Source organism: Monomorium pharaonis, chromosome 2 (genome assembly GCF_013373865.1).
Source record: "Monomorium pharaonis isolate MP-MQ-018 chromosome 2, ASM1337386v2, whole genome shotgun sequence".
Taxonomy (NCBI): domain Eukaryota; kingdom Metazoa; phylum Arthropoda; class Insecta; order Hymenoptera; family Formicidae; genus Monomorium; species Monomorium pharaonis.
In genome coordinates, this window is record NC_050468.1 from 30,615,798 (window position 1) to 30,638,843 (window position 23,046).

The 23,046-nt window shown below is 35.6% G+C and overlaps 1 protein-coding gene across 4 annotated transcripts in view; it reads right to left on the reverse strand.

The window, feature by feature from the left end:
* LOC105831101 (rap guanine nucleotide exchange factor 2) overlaps positions 1-23,046 on the reverse strand; it is a 135,242-nt gene that overhangs the window by 108,435 nt on the left and 3,761 nt on the right. Inside the window, exon 1 of one of the 4 annotated variants that reach the window (XM_036283492.1) lies at positions 6,914-7,112. The exons of the other annotated variants lie outside the window; for them this stretch is intronic. The gene's annotated coding sequence lies outside the window, so the exon portion shown is untranslated. Of the gene's footprint in view, positions 1-6,913; positions 7,113-23,046 lie in introns of those variants that run through there. 4 annotated transcript variants of the gene reach the window in all.

The window sequence follows — 23,046 nt, forward strand, 5'->3', positions numbered from 1 at the left end:
CGGATCGAACAACAGCGGATACGTAATGAGTTATTGTATCAATGCCCAGCCGCGAACGTAACGTACGGCCTCATCGCATGTAGGTCGTCGATCGTCTCGTTGAGTCGAAACGTTATGAACGAGGCTGTTATCGGCGACCTGTAAAAAAATCTACAGGCCCGATAATAATGCGGGCGTGGCGCGGATGGAAATCCAGCATGCAACCTTCGCGGGAGCGATGTGTCCGCGATCCTGTCGGCGCGAACAGGTGATGATTCACCGTCACGAGTCATTACGAGTGGGCGCGTTGGATAACCGAACGACAATGATACACGTATCAAACGACGGGAAAATGTGCGAAAAGTATGTGATACTCTGTTTAAATTAGCTACGCGATAGAATTGTAATTACAACTTCATTTTCCATAATATCTGGGAGATGCTCTGGGGGGGAAAAAAATACGGTTATAACCTACTTTGGGGCTCACGATTAGATAATCAAATTGTTTGGATTGTTTGTAACTCTAATTTTACGTTTATTGTTTCGAATTAACTCTATGTAACTAAAAAGTGCAATCAGCTATTCTATCTACTTCAAAGATTTTTTAATTACACTAGTCAAATCTCTCAATTGGTTCCGTCGATATCCAGCTATGCAAAGATAATTTTTACTTAAGTGTGGCACTAACCAAAATATTTTAAAAATAATAAATAATATAATAAAAATATTAAAAATATATAATAGTTGCTTAACTACGAAAAAAAAACAATCAAAATCTTTCCAAAGTGATTGAATGAGATGATGCTCGATCTTTATCGGATACTGTTTGTAGAAGATAATTGCGATTAATGGAAAAAAAAGGATAATTCATGAGTGTGATTAAAGACTACGTCACGGCCTGTTTACCGCCGCTATGCTTTCCTAGACAACGCGTTGGTCCAAGAGTCAAATCTGTCTTCGGCCGTGCATGTAAACGGCTCATCGATAAAAATACCCTCGGTATATGGGGCAGTTCGTAAAGCCGCCTTCCTATGTGAAATGAGACCTGCAGAGCAAATACTCTATCTTCTAATATCGGACGACCGGCTTACATAATTACGTATTTATATTTCGGTTAGATCACGTCGTCATACGTCATAGCGTATTAACAGTATTTAACCTTTATTTCATCTGACGAAGTTGAATATATGAACTTAAAATTGTGACAGAAGTAAATTTCATGTGCAGAAGTCGTTTCAGTTAACATGGGAATAAATAACAATCCTCTTTTATATAAAGAATATTTTAAAACCGTAAAAATATTCTAATAATTTCTTTTTTAAACCATCTACGACAAATTTCTGCAATAAAGATTTGATTAAGGTTTATTATTTAAAAAAAATTTTTATTACTTCATCTTCTTTACTATTCTTATTAAACTCATTATTTCAAATCTTAAAAATATCGATTTTCATATATTTAAACAAAATCAAAAAACGTCTGTCTTGTTTTAAATAAACCATTTCTTCTCGCTAAAATCAAATCTTTACATTATGCAATCACTAAATAAAAACTGTAAATGCCTATTAAATCTTTCTTTTAATCTGTCTTCAATTTTTTGCTTATCACTAACTAGAAAGAGCAATGACATTCTATCTTAAACGTTTTTCCATTTTATTTGCAAAAACAGTTAATACCATGTTGCAGTTCCGATGACAAATCAAGTATAATTACCAAAGTAATAATTTTCCTGCCGTTACTGTAAGTCACTCTTATTTCCTCATCGCGCGTTTAGCGATAAACGTAACTGTCTTATTTGTCTAAGACTCGTAGGTTTCCTCAAAGCAAGAATCGTAACAGCAACATCGCGTGCTAAACGTATGTACAGTGAAAATATAGCGGCCGTTAAGTTCTAAGACTGCCTGAAAAGTTACACGCTACGGTAAGATATTCGAGGTAATCCGAACCGCTGATCGTCGAGACGGCCGTGCGGATTCACCGTATGTAAGCGTAAACGTGCCGTGACCATCGCGAAACAAAATGCCCGAGCGCTTGCAGGTGGACGGGTTGCATGGAAATGGAACGGGAACTGGAATTGAGAATGAAGCACGCGCTTACCGTTGTTTGGAAAGTGTATGCGCGCCAAGCGAGTAAATCGAGGGATTATTCGAAAGAACGTTGCAAGCATTTTTTAATTCGTCTGCAGAGGAAAGAATTCAATCTAGATCAGTCTGCGAGAATTATTGCGCGAGTACAAAACTTTTCGCCCTTTTTTTAGCTTTCCTTTTGTTACAATACCAATATATATGTCTATAGAAAGGTTAATTTATCAAGCATTATTTATCATCTTTAAAATAAATAAATTATATAAAATAGAAACTTTTATACTGTCCACTATTTAAAAAAAAATTTTGAAATATAAAATCTTTTTTTATTCGTCTTTTTACTTGAAAAAAATTGTAAAAACCTTTGCATATATATATTAGTTGCAGTATATCAAAAGAGATGAGCTATATAGTAGATTAAGCTAAACAAAGAATATGAGAACTAAGCACTTGTATTTTGTCGTATTCCATCTTTTACTATTCCCCTACACTTATGTCACTAAATAACTTCTAAGCCTTTTACAAAAGAAATAATCATTTTATGTAGGTTGTAATAGATTGTAATACGCTACTTATTCATTGACAAATCGATTCAACTCACTGGTTTCGTTAATATTCACAGTAAAAAAGCTGAAATTACACCGCGATACTAATATAACATAACGACATATAATAGGATGATTGCGTGCAAATTACCTTCGCTCATTCTACTTTCTTTTTACGCCTCTGCGGCATAAATATCGGAGTTGTTTTATGTCAACAACAGATAGGCGAATTATACTTTGTCGGAAAGATAACGTCAAGAGCTATTTAAAAAAAAAATGTGCTTGGTGTTATTTGACTATTATTTATAGTAATATTTTATATAGCAAAAATAAATTTAAAAAAGAAAATGTTTACGTGCGACTATAATATACGAGTTTCGAGGAGGAACAAAAATCGCGAACGCCATAAGAACATTGGAAATTTTTCAAATTTATCGCAAATTTTTTTTTACAGCGTCTACAATATTTTATTTCTTTCCGAAAACTTGCACACATTAAAATTGAAGACAAGTGTCCCTTTTTTAGATTCATTGGTGGCACAAAATAGTGACACGTAAATAAGTGACACCAACTTCTTGTTACAGACAACTCTTGACGTCACTCTTTCCAATAAATAATTCGCCGTGACGTCCGCACAGTGTAACAAGAGCAACGCCAAAAAAGGGCCATAACTTTTGCAACCAACCCCAATTCGAGATTCAAGCGCGAAACTTTATCATGCACGAATCTATCTGGCAGATCGATGGCAGAGGTCTGTATTTCAATCGAATCTCAAACATGCGCGATTAGAATGGGATAAACAGAGCTTGCTGTTTGTCACACGCGTACGAGTATTCGTCGAGCGAGCTAGATTGGATCGAGATATGCTGACGGCGATGTTTCGGACAGTGTACGATATCACAAAGGGCCGTCTGTTAAAAGCGCGACACGCTGCTGCGGAATGCCCTTCATCTCCTACTGGCTTATATACAACATAGTTTCTCTCTTTGACAGCTTCATGCAACACGGCGCAAAAGAACATAAACGTCCGAATAATGGTGGATCAGGGAGAAGTGATGTATTCGGTGTCCTTTTGTGTCGTGAAACAAAATCGATTACAATTTATATCGCTACTTTTCGCGTGACCTTCTTCCACATCGGGTTTTTCTATAACTCCCTACCCTGTCATCGATCGCGCGCACATTTGTTCATTGGCGTTACTCGCAAAAGACGTACGGCCGTCAAAAGATTATCAATCAAGTTCTTCTAAGAAAGTTGAGCATTTATCGGTCGTGTATCAGCTACGCCTTCTTGAAAGACGCTTGGTAGTCCAGTATCAGATGTCTATTATTGATCGTTGCCTTTTTCGCATACATACATTTTTCAGTCTGCAGTCTCCTGCTAGAATATTTACACATATACGCTCGATGTATATTGCACGTGTATGTCCATATTCAAAAATATAATGTATCTATTACGCAATAAGTAGATAACGTACGTATAATTAAATTAAACAATTTTAACGAATTTTACATTAACGTGAGGTTTTCATACAAAAATAAAATTTTGTAAAAAAATTGTTTACTTTAACAATAATTTTAATCAGAAAGATCAATAAGAGAAATCGTGAATATGAATTTTGATGTAGTGAATATTGAAATGCAACAATTTACAGTCTAAATGCACGATACAAGAACTTATCCTTATTATTATTATTATATTATCTGTAATATTTATGATAAAATTAATTTACAGGTTAATATCAAAATTATTTTTTATAAAATCTTTCGTGCATGCGCAAAAAAAAGTTAGCCTAAAATCTGCAATCATATAAGCAAAATTGTCTGTACAAGCAAAAATATAAAACCTTCTCCTAAAGAATTTAATAATTTGGAACACACATGACTTGCTCACATAAAAAGATTTTGCAATTTCATTTCATTATGATTGTATTCATATTTTTATATAAAAGTAATTTTCGTAAATAGAAAGAAAAAAATATCGGACAAAGAATAACAATATCTTCAAACCAAAAATTTGAATTTTTTAATACCATTCCTATATATGCTTCCACAACGAATAAGCATAAATCAAAGTTTTCTCGTAAACACGAGATATAGCACATGTTCCATTTTTTTTTTTTCACCGTAATAAGGCTATCGAACGTCTTCGGTAAAATCAGTGATCGGCCTCTCTGAAAATCCTTGGCCTACTCCCGCGTGTTCGTGCCGTTGTCAACGTTATTACACATCCGCGCTACCGTTACCATTATTAGCGCCGCTAACATACCCCACGACGCGATTAGAAACGCGACGTGCGACCTACGCCGCCATAATACGCGTACATCCTCATTAAACGAGCGGATCGTCCCCCGCTCGCTTATCTACGCACTTTTTTTTATATAACATTCTATTAATTCGCCTTTCCCCACTCTCCCACACGTCGCGCCATCGCGAATGACAAAACAGTCCAATTTGTGCGTGCGTGTATGAATGCGACTCTCTTCAGTAAAAACGAATTTAATATTAAGCGCTTTAATATTAAGTCTGGACAAAACAAAATCAGAATGAGAAAGAGAAAATAAAGTTATTAAAATAATAAATTAAAATAAAGAATATAAAATTTAGTTTGTTTATAACTGATTAATTTAGTTAATGTAAAATAATATCTAATTATGTATATATATATATATATATATATATATATATATATATATGATATTCAATCGCAATTTTCCATTCATATAAATTATAAATTATAATCATACAATACGTATAATTTCTTTCCTTACTTTTTGCAGATTAATTTGTGTGACATAAGTGAAATTTAGTAATATATTCATTCTCTTTTAAAATATTCTTATCAGATTCGATCATAAATGCATTTATTTCTGAAAAACTTTAATATATTTTATTTAATAAAATTGACAGATTGCGCTGTGATTCCTAAAAAGAATTAATTTTACTAATTTTACCAATTTAACTTGTCAATAACTTTTGCATTTACTAAGAAATCTTCTCACGTTATAAAATAATAATCTGAGTTAGTTTCATGTCTGCAGTTAAATGGATTACAAAATATAAGAGAAAACCGTTTGCGCTCTGTAGATAGTTTTAAATGGCGTACGTCGCTGGAAAACGGAGTAAACGAGAAACGGTTGGGAAAATTTCCAACAATCACCATAGTCCATCGCCACGTTGTGAACACCGAACAATCCCGAACGCCGCAATAATCCCTAGAAATACAATAGACAATGCAGCATACCGTCACGGATCTTATTTGGCACGGTTTAATGACGGTCGATACGATATTTCGTACCCAACAATCTTTTTATTAAGAATCTGAGGTACATTAATAATAATTCTATTAATCACAGCAGATTTTTTTAATATCATATAATACATATGCTCTGTTTAATATAATAAAAAATTAGAACATTGCATAAATATATTAAAATTTTAAGTTTTAAAATGATTTAAGAAAAATGCTCTGAGATTATTTACCAGCTAAAGTGTTTTTAAATTTAAAACAGAAAAGTTAAAAAAAAAATTATTTAAAACCGTTTGCCGTTTGTTTTTCTTATTATTAGCATATTACCTAATAGGTTACATTAGAAATTGGCATATGAGATCAACCGTTTACAGACTCACGTCCACGAATAGCAACAATGTTTGAAAATATGAGCAGCGTTCAACGTGGAAATTCGAAGCGCGCGCGCGCGCATGCAACTTTTCGAGAGTGAAAACGGTGGAGTGCCCATCACACAGCACGCTAGCACAGGGTTCGCGGGGGTGCTGACCCTTCTTTGCGCGTCCGCCATCGCCCCCGATTTTGCACGCACTTAACACCGGCTTCTCCAGCCGAAAAGTGCCTCCGTCGGCTACTTTGTTCGCGTGGAGAGCGACTCTTCAAACTCGCCTGATATCAGAATTACTGACAGAAAAGCCTTCCCTCTTTGCCTCCTTCCTTTCTCCCCTGAGCGGAAAATTAGAATATTATTTCTCTCATAAAATAATATTTCTCTATTCGTCCATCCAATCCAATGAAACATTTTTCGATCTTGCACAAATTTGACAAAACATACCACGCGCGATATTAATAATCATACTCGTAAGATAGTATCACGATGGATTTAAATTATAACGTTTCCCTCGTGTACAATAGAATTGGAAGAGGAGGAATTTAAAAAAAAAAATTATTCAATCTAAAATTCACAGCTCTCCTAGGTGAATGCAATTCTTTTAACAACAGCTAATTATACCCCCGTTTCAACATATCACGCTCGTGCGAGAGCTCGATCGTGTGGAGCTCGTGAAAATTCCTCACCGAAGAAGAAGAAGAAGCGGCAAAAGTGAACGGTCGAACGGAGCGGATGTTTGCTCGCGGAGCGGGATCGCGGAATGACGAAGGAAGCGCGGAGGCTCCTGATGCGCTCGTCACGATGGCATCGAACCGGCTGTAATAACCGCTTCTCCTGGCACGGCCATCCGCCCGACGCTACGCGCTCCGACTGCGGATGCGTTCCCCACGGCATAGGCACGGATGAAAAAGGATGAAAAGCCGAGCCGAGCTGGAAAAGTGGAAGCCCCCCGATGGCGCTGCGCTGTGTTGCACCGCGCGCTGCCGCGCGCTCCTGCGTGCATATCCGCGGTGCGTGGGATAGTTCTCATCGCATTATTATCGCCGTCCATGACGACGGGCGGCATATACGCAAGCACGCACGCACGCACGCATGCACGCATTCCGCGCACGTAGCCGATAAATGCTCGGCGTTATATGCAGCACATATAGAACGCTTCCGAGACAGCGGCGAAGACAGTCGCGATGGACGAGGCTTTCTCTAAGAGCCTTTGGTTGTTAAAAAGTTCCAAGCTGTAAAATTAAATCAATACGTGTCTAACAAAGTGTTGTGTTATACTTTTAGTTGAATTAGATGGAAGAGTTCTAATGTTTATTTACACGTTCGATAATTTAATAAAGCTATGATGTATACCTCAACAAAAAATATTGCTAAGAAAAGAATTTACTTTATATGAGCAAAAAGTACGTTGGAAAATTACATGTCCCGTTGTTTCAAAAGCGCTTAATATTGTTATTGAAGGTTAATTTATTCCCATTGCGAAATCGATCTTACAAGAATAACTTCAATGATCTAATCTCTCAGTAATTGCAGGATACAATAATTCAAAATTTAAAAAATTAAATACTTAATATAGTGTTCATCCTCTCTCTAGAAAATATATAATCTTAAAATCAGCTCTGAATTAAATAATGTTGTCAAATTATGACTAGCAAATGTTGCCAAATTAAGGCTAGCAAGTAATTAGCAAATAATTCCTATATTAATGATTTTTTAATTTGATTAATGTATATGGGTTTTTTCTATTGGCTAGACAGCTTAAAAGATATCTAGCCTTTGGCAACTTTTTTGTGGCTGAAGCAAAAAAAATTTTTTTCGCAACAAAAAATAGCAAATAATTAGCAAATAATTCCAATGTAGAAATCGATGTGTCCTAATGATATGGCTCAGCTAGCTTAATATACCTCAAATTATGTATTAAATCAATCCAATTCGGGTAGATATAGATAGATATTAACAACGGAAAGTATAAGAGATTCGTCACTTTGCTTTACATAAGCAAATTGAGAATTAGACCCCCAGGAGACATAGAAAACGAAGAAAAAAAAAATAACATAACAAGCCGAATTGAAAGCGGACTTGCGAACAGGCTCCACGAAAGGAAGCGGCTAACTATAAAAATAGGATACCCTTTATGCACTCACGCACCAGTCGGCACCAAGTGCCGAGGTAAAAAGTCGTTTCCGTTTGTCCATCTGCCGATCTCAGGGATAGGAGGGACAGAAATGTTTTCGGACCAGAGGGAGGGGATCGTCGACGTATTTCTTCCTCCCTCCTGGTGACAATGTACGACCTTGAGAAAACTCAATCACGGCGAAGGTCCCGATCTATAGGACAGCACATCTCGGTGATTCGTCGCGTCATATCAAAAGCGTCATGTGAAATAATTTACGTAAACGTGTGGGCCGCATCACGCAGCTCGTCGCACTTTGCGGTTTCCGTTACGCTCTGTGACAAAAGTGTTATGTATTATAGCTTTACGAAGAGGAATAATCGGAACGTTCTTCTTTACCGCTTCTCTCCCCGAACAAATATTACGTCACATAATATTACAAAGGTTTCAGGTGTTTATTCTGTCAGGCTTTAAATGTGACATAACGCGCTCTCCTGTTGTTTCACATTTCATATTTATCCAGCGCCATTGTAATATTACAGAAATCTCTTTGAGAATCTGCCAATGTTTCAATAAATTGCGTGCGCGTGGAAATGTAGATATCAATTTGTAAAGCATAATTTTTATCAACGTAACCTTCAAATGTCACTACAGCGTAGCAAATGTGATTGCATTTAAAATGATTATTTAAATTTTTTAAATAATTATTTTGAAAAATTAATATTTCATAAATTATATATGTATTTCAAGAGAATGCGGTATTAAAATTTATTGAATTTATTATTTTCCGTGATAGAATTATAATCGTACCAGTAAGTAAAATATTATATTTTTAAAACAAAACTATATACTATTGTAATTTTAGAAGAAACTTTTTAATAACGAATTTGAGTAAAAACATTAGATAATACGTATTAATAAAAGTACAATATTTTAATTTTTGATGAATTGAGTCTTTGTCATTGAAAAAATTCCTTTCTTTTTTGTAAAGCAAGTCAATTTTTTTCGACGTGGAAACTAGACGAATTTACGGTTGAGTAATCGATATTACGTCCGGATAATCGACGGGCACGAGTGAAGCTTCGCGAATGTCGCGTCATATTTCAAACATGCCTGCGTGCGTGTGCGTTATACCGTACACGACAACCGCAGGCATATGGTGTAAGGCTTCTGTTCGGAAACAACGCGTTGTCTCCGGTCTGCCTTGAGACTCGAAACGCTATTATTCTCCCCCATACAGACTGTATTAAAAACTGAGAATATTCTGGACAATATTTTTCTAGAGAATACGTTAAAACGTGATATCATATTGAAAATTAGTTAATTGTTCTTGTACACATATACCGATTATTATTATTGCTCCATCAAAAATTAATACAGCTCCACAAAAATCATCGAAAATTTACTCCCCTCTCGCGATGCAAAATACACAAGACTGGGGTGTCTCAAAGAATTAAAAGGAGATTTAGTTACGATAATCTTAATATGATTGATACAAGAATACATATAGATTATGTTTTCATTATCTTGCTGCAGTGTTTCTACCGCGCACAAAGTAATTTTTATCGGATTGAACGAGATATCAGTCAAGGTGAATAAAAAAACGATTAAACGAAACGACAAGTCGAGCAAGATGACACAGAGTCGCGGTCATAACGCGACTTCTCATTAATCTGATTCTATATGTATAATTAATGATCGCCGTCTCGTGATTATGCACGAGTCCTTGTAACAGCGATTAGCCGCGGGAGGCATTGCACCCCGTGCTATCAAGGAAATCGGCTATCTTTTAGCCTTCGCACGTAAGTTTTCTTCCGTGAGCGATTAGTCATACTTAATCGTTTCACAGTTTACGCGCGCCTTCAGAACTCACCTCTCTCTTTCACGCGTGCACATCAATGACACATAGGAAATTCTACAAAACGCTTATCTAACTCGTCCCGCGCATTCGCGACAACGACGTGAGTTTGTATTCACGATTATCCGCAATAGTTACATACGAACTGAACATGCAGTTCCACCGTCATTACAAACAGTTCCAGAACTCGTTTCATTATACAGAATACATTCCATCAAGTTGTCATTACAAACAGTTCTTTCTTTTCTCTCCATAAAAAAAAAAACATACGCAGAAATATTATTCTCGCTACGTTCACGTCAAATAAAATTAAAAAATACGTGAAATTTCACTGATTCACTATTTAAATTTTTCGGTAAAATAAACAAACGTAAATAATTCGCCATTATGTGCATCGCTGACAATTTAACGAACATTCTTAAGCTTAATGAGCCAAAAATACTAGTACTTTCGGTGTAATTCCATGTTCGCCAAAGCAATACTTAAAATTCCAACCGACGCACAGTGAAACACTGCTTTCTCTTTATCCGCTTGTCTTTATCCCTTCTCCGCGTTTCCTACGTCTCTCGACGAAGAACCTCCCGGCATAATCGACTTTATTATACTCTCTTTCGCTTTCTTTTCCGTCGGCCTTGCTAAAGCTCCTCGCAAAATTATGCCCTCTGCACACCAAAGACTCGCCATCATTTCTTTCCGTCCTATCGTTATTCGCAGCTTTACGCGACAACGTTAAAGTACATAATGATCTCTTCTCCATCTCTTCCTTTTAATTCCATTGTGGATCTTTCTGCGCTTAACAGAACTGCCAATACTTACGTCGATAGTAAGTCTTGAGTTCCGTGGGGAATATAAAGTTCGTGAAATCCGAATAGAGCGTTTAGCTCAATTGATCTTTATAAAGGAACAGAAATATCCTTCTCCCAGACGTAACATACATCGCGCCGGAGTCGTAAACCAGGAAACATGTGATCAATTTTGCACAAGGGCCCGAGGTTTTACGCATCACAGACGTCTCTAAACCCTCGCCGAATTCAAAATGCAAAAGGTAAAGCGCTCGTAAAACGCACGAAAGTACCGCATGAATACTGCATGACCCACGACTGAATGAAGAATCGGTTCAGCTTAACCCGGTATCCATACAAGCACGACATTGAGATTAGGAAATTATAAACATTTTTTAACGAGGGATCAAAAAAAAATTTCGAAGTAGTTCAATCAAACAATCGACAAAATGATCTACATTCCCGTTGCACATTTAGCTTTAAATGTATATAGCTGATACGATTCCCACCTTTCACTGACATTGCATGCCATCTTTGCATTAGTCAGATAAAACTTGATATCATATCGCCACATTTAGCACGTTAACGTGCGAAGTGAATATAGGTCAATGTCCCCGTTTTATACGTTTTTCATTTTAACTTTGTTTGCTTCGCATTTCGCTGGAGCTGTTGATGACGACATTCGTACGCCGACGACGCGTGCACCGAAGTTAAAGCCACGATACGGCTTAGCAATGCGGCATACAATACACAACGGAGCAACTCGAGGAGTCCGAGTTGCTCGATGGTCACTGAACCTCCCCTAACGAATCGATAGTACGACGGACGCTTTAATACGCGCGCACGCGAGATCACGGAGAGTGGCACGCGAGCGAATGGCTCACCTGCTGCGCGATCGAATTCCAAGTCCGCGCGCACCTGGCACCGTCGAAAAGTCAATTGTCTCGGCCATCACGGACACATGTGTTTTGCAGCTAGAATGATGCCGCGCGGCTTCTTCCACCGGAAAAGCAGCTAGCGCGTTAAGAATTGGCGACATAAAATCTTAAAAGAGGATCGCAAACTTGTATTCAATAACAGAAAGGTATAAAGTTCTTCGTTCCCTGATAATAAACAAGATTAAATTAACTCGTCTCTGATATAAGTGTAAAAAAATTTCGTGTCTCATTTATTATGTTATTATATCATTTATATTTTAATATTATCATATTGTTTGTATGTGTACAAAAATATTTTTAATATTAATTATTAATTATTAATCGCCATGTCAGAAAAGCACGGATGTAATTTTTTTTTTTCTTTTAGATATTGCAAAATAGAAACCATTTTTGAATGGATAACCGATAATGGATTTACCCGATACCGATACAGCTATGTTAAAAAATTTATATTGTGTTACATATTATAATTCACCTGTGAAAATAGCTGCGAGAACTTCATTAGAAAGTTCAATAATTAAAAATGATACAGTTTGGTGTATCGATTATCGATTACACGACATTAACTTACGCGACCGAATGAAATATTAAATTGAAATATTAAATTAATTGTAATTCTAATGGTTATATATTCAATTACATTCGTGACGACATTCTATCAACGACTAAGTTGCCAAAGGCAAAGAAACGGCGAACGCTACTTGCAGAGAGAGAGAGAGAGAGAGAGAGAGAGAGAGAGAGAGAGAGAGAGAGAGAGAGCTGGCGATCGATTCTACCTTTAAATTACCAGCTCCCTCATGTAGAGAGCCTACCTCTATATACCTTGTCGTTGCACCTGCAACGAAACGTTATCAGAATCAGATCGACCGCAACAAATGCCTTGCCATTTCTAATGTACCCACGCACCACCGTAAGTTCGCTCGCAAGAATTCATTCCCGATGACATTTTCGTTTCTGGGCGCGCAATCATGATACGATTGAATTTTCAGCACACGCGAAAGATATGTATTGTATGTTGCCGAGATAGAAGCTGTTATTATCACGGGCGACAATTATTTTGAAAGAGGAGAATGCGTGCTGTGTGCGTGGCCGATCGTAGGGGCGGGAACGTAGGGAGTAAACTCGTATCTGTGTATATTTTCTTTTCATGAAGCTAATATATGTATCGCGCGTGCACATAGGTTTTCAACGGTCGTTGCACAGGCGACAATAAACCGTCCTTTCCCGATACGTGGCCGTGCGTGTCCAGACAACCACTTCCGGTTCCTCGTGCCGCAGTCAGGACATGCCTCAAAAAAAAAAAACGCTACGTGGCATGCGGATTAATGAGAGTCGTTATTGCGTGCAAGGACGGGAGATTAAGGCTCTGCTTCGCTCTATGCGAAACTTATCGCTCTTATCGTGATAAAACGGCAAAGACGGCGTGTTATTACCAGAGATTAAAACCGGCACTAGCGAGTTTCATTTTCGAAACTTGCGGATACGTAAAAAAAAATATATATAGCTTATACGCAAACGCTCGCATTTTCGTTATCGTGAATAAAAACGAGCAGGTTATTTTCTTATGTCAACAGAACAGAGATTTAATTATAATTATATCAGTTTTTTCAAACATTGTGCAAAAATAGCGAATATGCGTTTAATCTCTCATTTAATAAATATAATCGTAATATATTTCAGTCTACTTCTGGCTAGAGATAAATTCTATCATAAGTATCGCAAATAATTTTTACTTCAAAAAGCGATAATCAATTAATGGCGAAAATTTTTCTCCTCCAATCAATACCGATTTAATTTCCAATTACATTATCAGAAAATTTCTCCGGTATATGGAAACGAAATGCTTCTTAGATGCGTTTCCTTCCCTCGTGCGAAAGTCTCGGTCTTTCTCCCCCTTGCTGGAATCTACGAAGGGATCAGGAAATTGCCGCGAAATTGCCCGAAAATTGACGCGTCACACCCTCCACGCATAAACGCATTTTCCGCGGCTTCTCACATCGGGAAAGCTTTTAATATAAATTTGAGATAACTTATGCCTGACTTCTCGTTTTCCACCTCGACATCGATCGCGCCAACCCCTGTACCCTGTTTTTCCTTCAGAAACGCACAGGAAATTCGTCACAAATTTAATCTTCAAATATGATAAAATATCCAACGAAAAAATTAAATGCAAATATTATTCGTGTTTATTTGAAAAATTTCGTAAAAAAAACCACACGTTAAATTGAGTAAATTTATCAACGATAACTGATAAAACATCGCCTTGTTGTTCCAATAAATATATATAATACATATAATTCACAATTGTAATAAAAAATTGAGTGAATTATCGGTATTTTAATTATATTATAACAAATAACATTAAATTAACAGTATGATATATTATATAACAATTTTTCATTCAAATAAAGTTTCTTGTAAGTACAAATTATATTTACATCATCGCAAATATTTTTCCTTAATACATTTTAGACATTTATGACTTTAAATACTCTCAAGCTCTCTTTCCCCACTGGACCCGAAATTCCTAACGCGTCTCTCGGTGGGGAACACAAAAGTGAAATTCCATGCAATTTTCGAATATTTACACAACAATGCCAAGAGAAAAAAGCAATAGTTTAGATATGACAAAAAAAGAAGACAAAATTTATCATGCCACAGAATTAAATCTATATTAACAATACAAAATTATTATATTTAAAAAATACATATTAATAACAAAAAATTATTTTTTTCTGGCACTAAAAAAAGTGTTTATTTTTTAAATATTGCAATATTTTACTTTTGTTTCCGTTTTTTGAAATATTTCAGTTTGACATTATATTTAGATTTAAAATATTAAAACGTTTAAAGCTGTTAAGGATATCAGCTTTAAACGTTTCAGTATTTTAAATTTAAACACTGTTTGAAACTAAAACATTTTTATTTATATAAAAATTGTAATATTTTAAAATAAAACACTTTCTTTTTTGGTGCATGTTATTCAATAAAATTCAAGTAATTAAAAAAATATTAATAAAATATACAAATTGGTAAGAATATTTATCATATTGTTCATTTTTTAAATTATATGTGTATCTACTACACGGAAAGAATTTTTTCTTAAAAATTACCCTGAAAATCATGGTAATTGTGGGACAACGTAAACCTTAAAGAATTTTACTATACTTTCGACAAAATTTACTAAATTTTAATAAATTTTATTAAAAGTATGGTAAAATTCTTCAAGGTTTACATTGTCTCATAATTATCACAATTTTCAGGTTAATTTTTAAAAGAAAATTCTCTCCGTGTATCGTAATTGTAAAAGAATAATTAAAAAAAAATAGAATAATGTAATAAACATAATTCAAGATAAACATGAATGAAAAACGAAGCTTGCAATTGCAATTATTAAAATTAACGAAATCGAATTGAGTATAAGATGGGGGAAGAGAAGCAAGAAAAAGAAGAAATAGAAAAAGAAAAAGAAAGAAGAACGAACGAGAATGATTCGACCGACGTGAAGTTATGCGAAGCGTGGGACCGGAAGAAATTCAAGATACAATTGGCCGGAAACGAGGACTCTTCGGAGATGATGCGTTGAATATTTCTTTTTTTTTTTCTTTTCCCCCTTGATAAGATCGAGAATAAATCGTAATCTCGTGGCGCGCGACCGGCTCTTTCGCGAATTTGATCCCGGACCTCATTTTGCAGCTACTAACTGCCTCTTGCCTGTTCCAGAGAGTGCCCAACGACAGTAGAGGCACGGAATTGTGCAACTCCGACCATTGTCTTTTGTGCGTGCTCTGCTGCTTTCTGGAAGACGTACTACACTTTCGACTTTGTCTCGCGCAAAGGTTAAAAGATCGTATTTCTCACCGATTACTAAAATCTCTTTATCCTCTTATTCTTCTAAGTCTCTTATCCTCTTTCTCGGACATCTGCTTCTTTGCTGAGACGTAATACTTCTCCGTTTGTATTTGCTTATCATTAAATCGCTAAAAAAATTATTTACTATAATAATGACTTTCATTTGTAATATGCAGTGGCATAATGATAAGTCACTAGTGAAACTTTAAAATTATTTTTTTCATATATATATATTTGTGAACAAGTTTCTCCAATGTTTTACTTTATTATTCGTTTGTCATTATATATTGAGGTTAATCACGATGTGTTAATTAAAATGTAACTAAAAATTGTGGAGTCATAATAACGGTTAAATATGAATAAAATTATTATGCTCTTTATGCAATATAAGATAAATATTGGTCAAATTTGTTTTATTGAAATTCTTCCGATAGAGAGGTAAAAGGAAAATAATAGAACAAAATTATAAATATTGACGTTTTACATGTAAAACATTGAAATACAGAATAAAGCAGGGATCTACGGGTATTAAAATCCTTTTATGTTGCGAAAATATTATAACGTGAAATCATTAATCAATGCAAAGTGATGTGCATGCAAATCCCCTATTGGAAACAATGCTCGCGTGATTGCGTGTAATGATTATTCGCAATAAATTAATTCAAATTACGTCCCGTGTGAAGAATCAAAATATCAAATGAAGACAGTTAATTAATAATTTGTGATAAATATCTATACGTAAACCATAAACAATGAAAATGTAATATGATTAAGCAAAACAAAAGTAATCACGAATTAATAAGGAAAGAGTCGTCGAGATTTAATAGAGATAAAATTAAATTAAAACTGTAAATGTTAAATAAACTGTGTATCTTTTAAATAAAAATTAATGCATCTCTATCTCTTTTTTCACAACTAATCGTTCATTTCACCTACAGAGTCGCCTAATGGGCTATTAATAATAAACGCTCATCAATATTCAATTAAAGAAGACGGTGTCACAGCCAGCTGCATATTAAACGTCTATAAATCAATGCCACTAATTTACGTAAATTCATTCAGATTGCCGCGCGGGAAAAAATCTCATCGAAAGACAGATGGACTTTGCGGAGGTTTTCAGCAACGAGATCGAGAGATCGCAGCGTTACTACTTTACACGCGGTAAGGCCGCAACTTTCCAGGCCCCATTTTCATCGGCTGTAATTTGCAAATACGTGCCGTATAACCGTTTGCAAATGTAATGTACGCAACGTTTGCGTCGCAGAGGCGCGAACGAGGCTGAGCACGTGTCGTGCGTGGGATCGTTCCCTTTACGCAACTTCTCGCCCAGCGGCGTGTAAGAGGCTTCGAAGGTCGGAATTTTGAGATACACCTGCGAGAGCGTACACAGCCGTGAGACTTTCTACGTTCAAAGAGCCCTCCACGAGACGGAAGCCCGAGATTGGATTCCTTTATTTCGTTACGCAACAAAATTTCATAGCGATTCCGAGCGATACCATAAAACACTTCCTTCAAACAATATTTAAAAGTCACCGAGGTCTAACATTTTTTTTATTAAGAGACCAAAAACTTTGATAAATTTTGAAACGCATGAAATTATAATTTATGTTTATCTCTTTTTAAATTGTCCATTTAACATACGCATCCGCTGTATAATTCCAATTAATGAATTCACCAGAGCGGAACACAATGCAGCGGTTGATTGCTGCGCATCGAGATAACACTGCGGAAGAAAATGGGAGGCATGAATGAAAGATCGCCGATTTAATAATTGACACGCCGGGGTGTGTCTCTCTCGCGGAGTGGCTCTTCAGCATAACCATCGCGGGCCATCTAAAGCCGCAGGTGTAACAGTAGAGGCGAATATGGTGCCCGTTGGCGGAAGAGCGAAACCGACGGCGGATGTGGAGGAAGGAAGGACAAAGACGGGAGAAGGAAGGACGCGCAGATACGAGGAGAGAGATAACGGAAGAAGGGGGAAGCGCACGTTAAGACAGGTGGTGCGGATAATAACATCTAACGGAAAGTGCAGGCACAATAGTCACACTGTCGGTCACAACAGTCGCGCTTATGCACAGCGCGACCATTTCGATCGCCACACTTTGGTCGCGGCTTAGCCTACTTCGAGAGACCAATAAGTCTCACGCATTTCATGGACGTTGTTATCTCGCTCGACTATCAGTTCGCGGCTTGTTACAGTGTGCGCGAAAAAAATTCTTCCTGCGAACCGATTAATAATCATATAATTTTCGGACTGCTACTCATTTTGAAAGAATATAAAATAAAATGCAACGCTTTTAATCAGCAAAAACTCATAAAGAATTATTACATAGATGAAAATCTAATATTTTCTTTAGTCTAATATTTGTCAAAGTTGGTTGAAATTTTTGAGAATTTATTAAAAGAAATTTTCACCAAAAAAAAAAATATCTCGATAATAGAGGGAAAAAATTCATTTTTCCTACATTGTTGCTTCGCATTTATCATCCGCGTGTCCTCCAATATGTTAATAAATTAAATTTATACTTCTGGTGAAATATTACGAGTATCAAAACAATAGTAACTAATACTACGACGTGATGGATGGCGTTTTACCCAAAAGGTCTATTCCCCAGTCATTCATAAATACACAACGTGTGTGCGCGTAACAGCGATAAATTCACTCTGCACTTCGGGAAGTTCATCCAACAACATCGCGTATCGCGACAAAAAAGAGAGAGCTTTGCGCCATAAAAGGTTAATCGATCTGGTGCATTCATCGCTTCCCCACGCGGCGCGATCACCTTCATTCATAAGTGCAACGAGCCACGATAAAACTCAATGTGCACTTAGAAGCGTAAATATCGCGGGCGCACCGGCGAGACAGAGACGCTAATTGATCGGCTTCACTTTTTTTACTTGACGTCTGCTCATTCATTCATTCTTATTAATGACATGGGATGAGAAACGTTAGAGAATAAAGATTCTCAGACAATTTTGCAAGCATAATTTTTCGAAAGTTACATTTTAAAGCAGCGTTATACGCTTTTTTTTTATTCAAGAATTTGGCAGAAAGAAATTTATCAAGTTTCGCAAAGTTTGTCAAAATTTTCCAGCAAAAAAATATTAGACACAATAATTTATCAATGTAGAATAACTTACGAGGTCATTCTGCGAATTCTGTTAGACACGGATGTGCGTAATGCATGTATGTATACGTTTGATTTACACTAAAATATGAAAACGGAACTCTACGGACCCCAATCGTGCCGACCTCGTTATTCGATCTGCACCGCTCAAATGCGTGCGTTGCACACATTTCTCTCCGATTTTTCCATTACCGCTATGCAGGCGGCTCGCTCTTAATCTCTCAACGTTTTCCGCGACGAAAGCGCAACGTAATCCCTCGATCGCCGTTCCTTTTGTTCGTGAAAGAAATCTTCCTTCGTTACTTTGTACGCTGTGCGAATTATCGATCGGTCTCGAGCTCGAGGTTCAGAAAAACGTATACGCGAGTGCAGGTGCATTCTAATGCAACTTACGCGCTCACGTCGATTTAAACTACCAGCAAAGTGGGAGCCGCAAGGAAATGCTGTGACTCACAATATAGAGTCATTATTAATAAATTTAGCTCGAAAAATGTTGTTCGATAAGCTTTCCTTGGCGAACAAGAAGGCTGTATTAAACATATAATATTATCTAGAGAAGACAAGGGAAAGAGAAAGAAAGAGATATATGACACTTTTGTCCTAAAAGTAAAAAGTTTTAAATGAAAACTATAAAAATAAATGTTCCATGTGCTGTGTTCTGCAGTTACGTAAAACTTGATTTGTCTCTCGGCCAAGTGGGACAGTAATCTCGGGATTTTCTGAAGCAGAAACAGCACAATTTCCCCAAACATTCGTAAAAAGAGAACAACAAAAATATCAATTGTTAAAGCGCATTTTATCTCTCTGAATCACGCGAGAGATCCAACAAATATTAAAATGCGATGTATAATATAAAATCACGCGTATCACAATACTTCAAAATTAATCAGCGTTCACACTCAAATATATAATCTTGCAAATTCAACAAAAATTATATGTGTGTAAAAATTAACTGAGATAAATAAATTATTAGCAAATACTGTGATACGTATATGTATTGCACTTACTCAATCTAACTGATAGAAGCAGAATTTACAAATTCTATACGTGGCAATCAAAATTCTAATAAATACAAAAATTTGCGATACATTTCAGGAATCTTTGAAGCTAGCACGACATTCTATTAATATCGTGCACATTTTTTAATTTTTATTTTTTTCATATACACTGATAAAAAAAATATTGTTGACTTGATAAAATTTTCTATCTAAATTAAAATTTTATCAGTTCAGGAATTTATGCATTTAACTTAAATGCACAAATTTCAATACAAGTATTTAGATAGTTAATTAAAACATATAAATACTTGAATAGACAAAATTTAATTCAGTTGGAAAATTTAGTCAAATTAACAACATTTTTTTCTCAGTGTAAAAATTGCAGAACTCTTTTTTATTTTTAAAAACAACGCGATAACTATGGAAAGTGCTACTAGAACTGTAATTATTTTTTTTTATATTAATAAAACCAACTTCACAGATCCACATTTTGGTTATGGCATCAAAACATCTGTTTATATCAGCAAATTTTTTTAGTGTACCGTTATCCATATAAAATTATTTAAATCATCTATGTGAGGAAATAACTTTATCTTATCTTTACCCAGCTTATAAGAATGTGTATATTATCTCCATTTTCATTTTCAATAAATGTTATTTTTTCAAATAATCTAAATTAATGTAAACAACAAAATATTGTCTTTAGCATTAATTTTTAACAATTATTTCAATTTATTTGGAAGTTTTACTCAACAGGTACCTATTTGCCTCTATTTATTTAGAAAGAAAAATAAAGATAGACACATTTTACCCGAGTGGATAAATAAGTTTATCAAGAGGTTGAAACAACCGTAAGCCTTTAAGTATATTAGATTATTTATCCTAATAGAACTTTTTGAAAAAGATAACAATAAACTACACAGATAATTCAAAATTATGTGGTTCGAAAACTTACAAAAAATTTTATCAGTCATTACAACGTGAATTATATATTTCCTCAATATTTTTCAATCAATTTTTATTTATGTACTAATAATTCAAGTCAAAAGAAAAACATTTTGTCAGATTGAATTATTGAAAGAATTATTGTGTTTAAGAAATAGAGATTTCTAAACAAAAAAATATAAATATATTAATTTTATATCCTAATATATATTATTTTTATATACTGTTTACTCAACAATATTATGTTTAAAATTATTATTTAGTTAAAACAATATATAATTTTATTTATTTAGATAAAAAAATCAAATTATTTTTACTTATTCTCTAAAATACGTTTACATGTAATTTGTCTTATCTTTATCTAGATAATGTTCAGTCATCTAGCGCAATCGTGGGATTACTTGTTCCTTGAAAACCACGCGAAATTTTTCTCGGCACAAGCATTTCAATATTTATCGAGCACAAGAGAGTGTGAATAGGTCTCCGCGGACAGCTTTTTACACGTTTTTTGCACATCGTTTTGCAATCTGCATCTTTCAGTTGCACCTAAGCGTCACGAGTTTAAACATCTCGTCAAAACAGCAAATATACGAACACTGCGATGACAGACCGGAGATCCTATTTTTCTTTTTTTTTTTTTGACGTCTGCGAGCCACACGGCGAAGCACACGGCGAAGCACACGGCGAAGCTCGCCGCATTGTTTCCATCCCGTTGGTGCATTACATAAATGAGAATAGTACCTCGTGCATTGTATCCGATTCACGACAAGTCACGTCACGATGACGTCCCTTCAACTCCTAATCACCGTGTAAAGTACCCTCTCTCCTCTCACAAATGCGGAGAAAGCACTTAGGGGAAAATAAATTATCGACACGCGCGCGGGGGCTTCTCTCGAACGCCATAAATGTCCTCTAGACATATACGGACGGATAATCGATCGATTTTACATTAAATATTAAGTAAAGGTTGAAAGTTTGAAAATTCATCGCGTCAGGAAATAGCGAGGTACAAAATTATATCGGCACACTTCCTTATATCATTCTGTTCGATCATTAATCATTTACGTTCCGCAGTATTTTCGCACAAAGATAGGATTGTATTCCTTGCCAAACGAAAGATAATAAACGTTAATTCGATTGGACGCCAATTGTGAAAAGTATCAGCTCCCATAATCGACCGACCTAGATTCCGAAATTTAAGGAAGACAATTTGCGCGTGTTTGTTCCGCCTCACCGGACGGTTTTAGGTCATGTCGAAAAATTCAAAGCGTCCATGCATCAGACGAAAAATTCACATTAAATTCTTTTCTCTGCTGAAAGCACTTCTATTTTACTATCGTATAAACAACACAGATCTAATTAAAAATAAATCAATATTAAAATTAAAAAAGATAGAGTTAATCAATAACAATCATAACAAATTAATTAGTACTCTTTACAGTATCTCAGGATGCACAAATCTCATTAAAAAAATGTTCGTTAATATTATTAAGTTATTAAATTAATAATTAATTTAATATTGTAAATACATTTTGATTTATTTTAAGGGTTACGTTTCGAGATCAAAAATAACGACACTTCGAAAAAGTCTAGAAAATATATTTAAATGTATATATATTTATATAAATAAATAAACATTATTTTGTAACCGCCTTAAAAAAACATCAAACATTAATATTATATTAATTTAAACACAAAGTTTGCTCTCATTGAACTCTTCATAACATTTTCAATATTTTAACTCTAGACAGCCCTCAGACACACGTCCTCCAGCTCCCTTAAGAATTTTATTCTCGATTAGTGGTAACCTCTTGAGAGCGCGATAATCAAGTATCGTTGTCAGTACCGCGTCCATCACGAAGCTGTCGTTCGAAAGTTGCTCTCGAAAAAAAGTAAGCAACTTTCGAGATGCATCTGGGCGGCCTTAGCGCCAACGTTAATCGCCGTATGCACCCGAGAGATGAATCTGCATGCGCGCGTAATTTCTACAAGATCGTGATTCGCGCAACCCAATTCGTCGACGGTATATCTCGCGGCCCCGGCGAGGTATCATCACCATCGGATTCAATTACAGGTAGTAGTCGCGCGTATGCGTGTGTGTTGCACAGCCGACCACCTGCTGTTGCGCGGATATAGTTGCGAGCTACTCGGATGAATCTCACGCTTCCTCGTTTTCCTTCTTTATCCCATTTAAATTCGTATTAC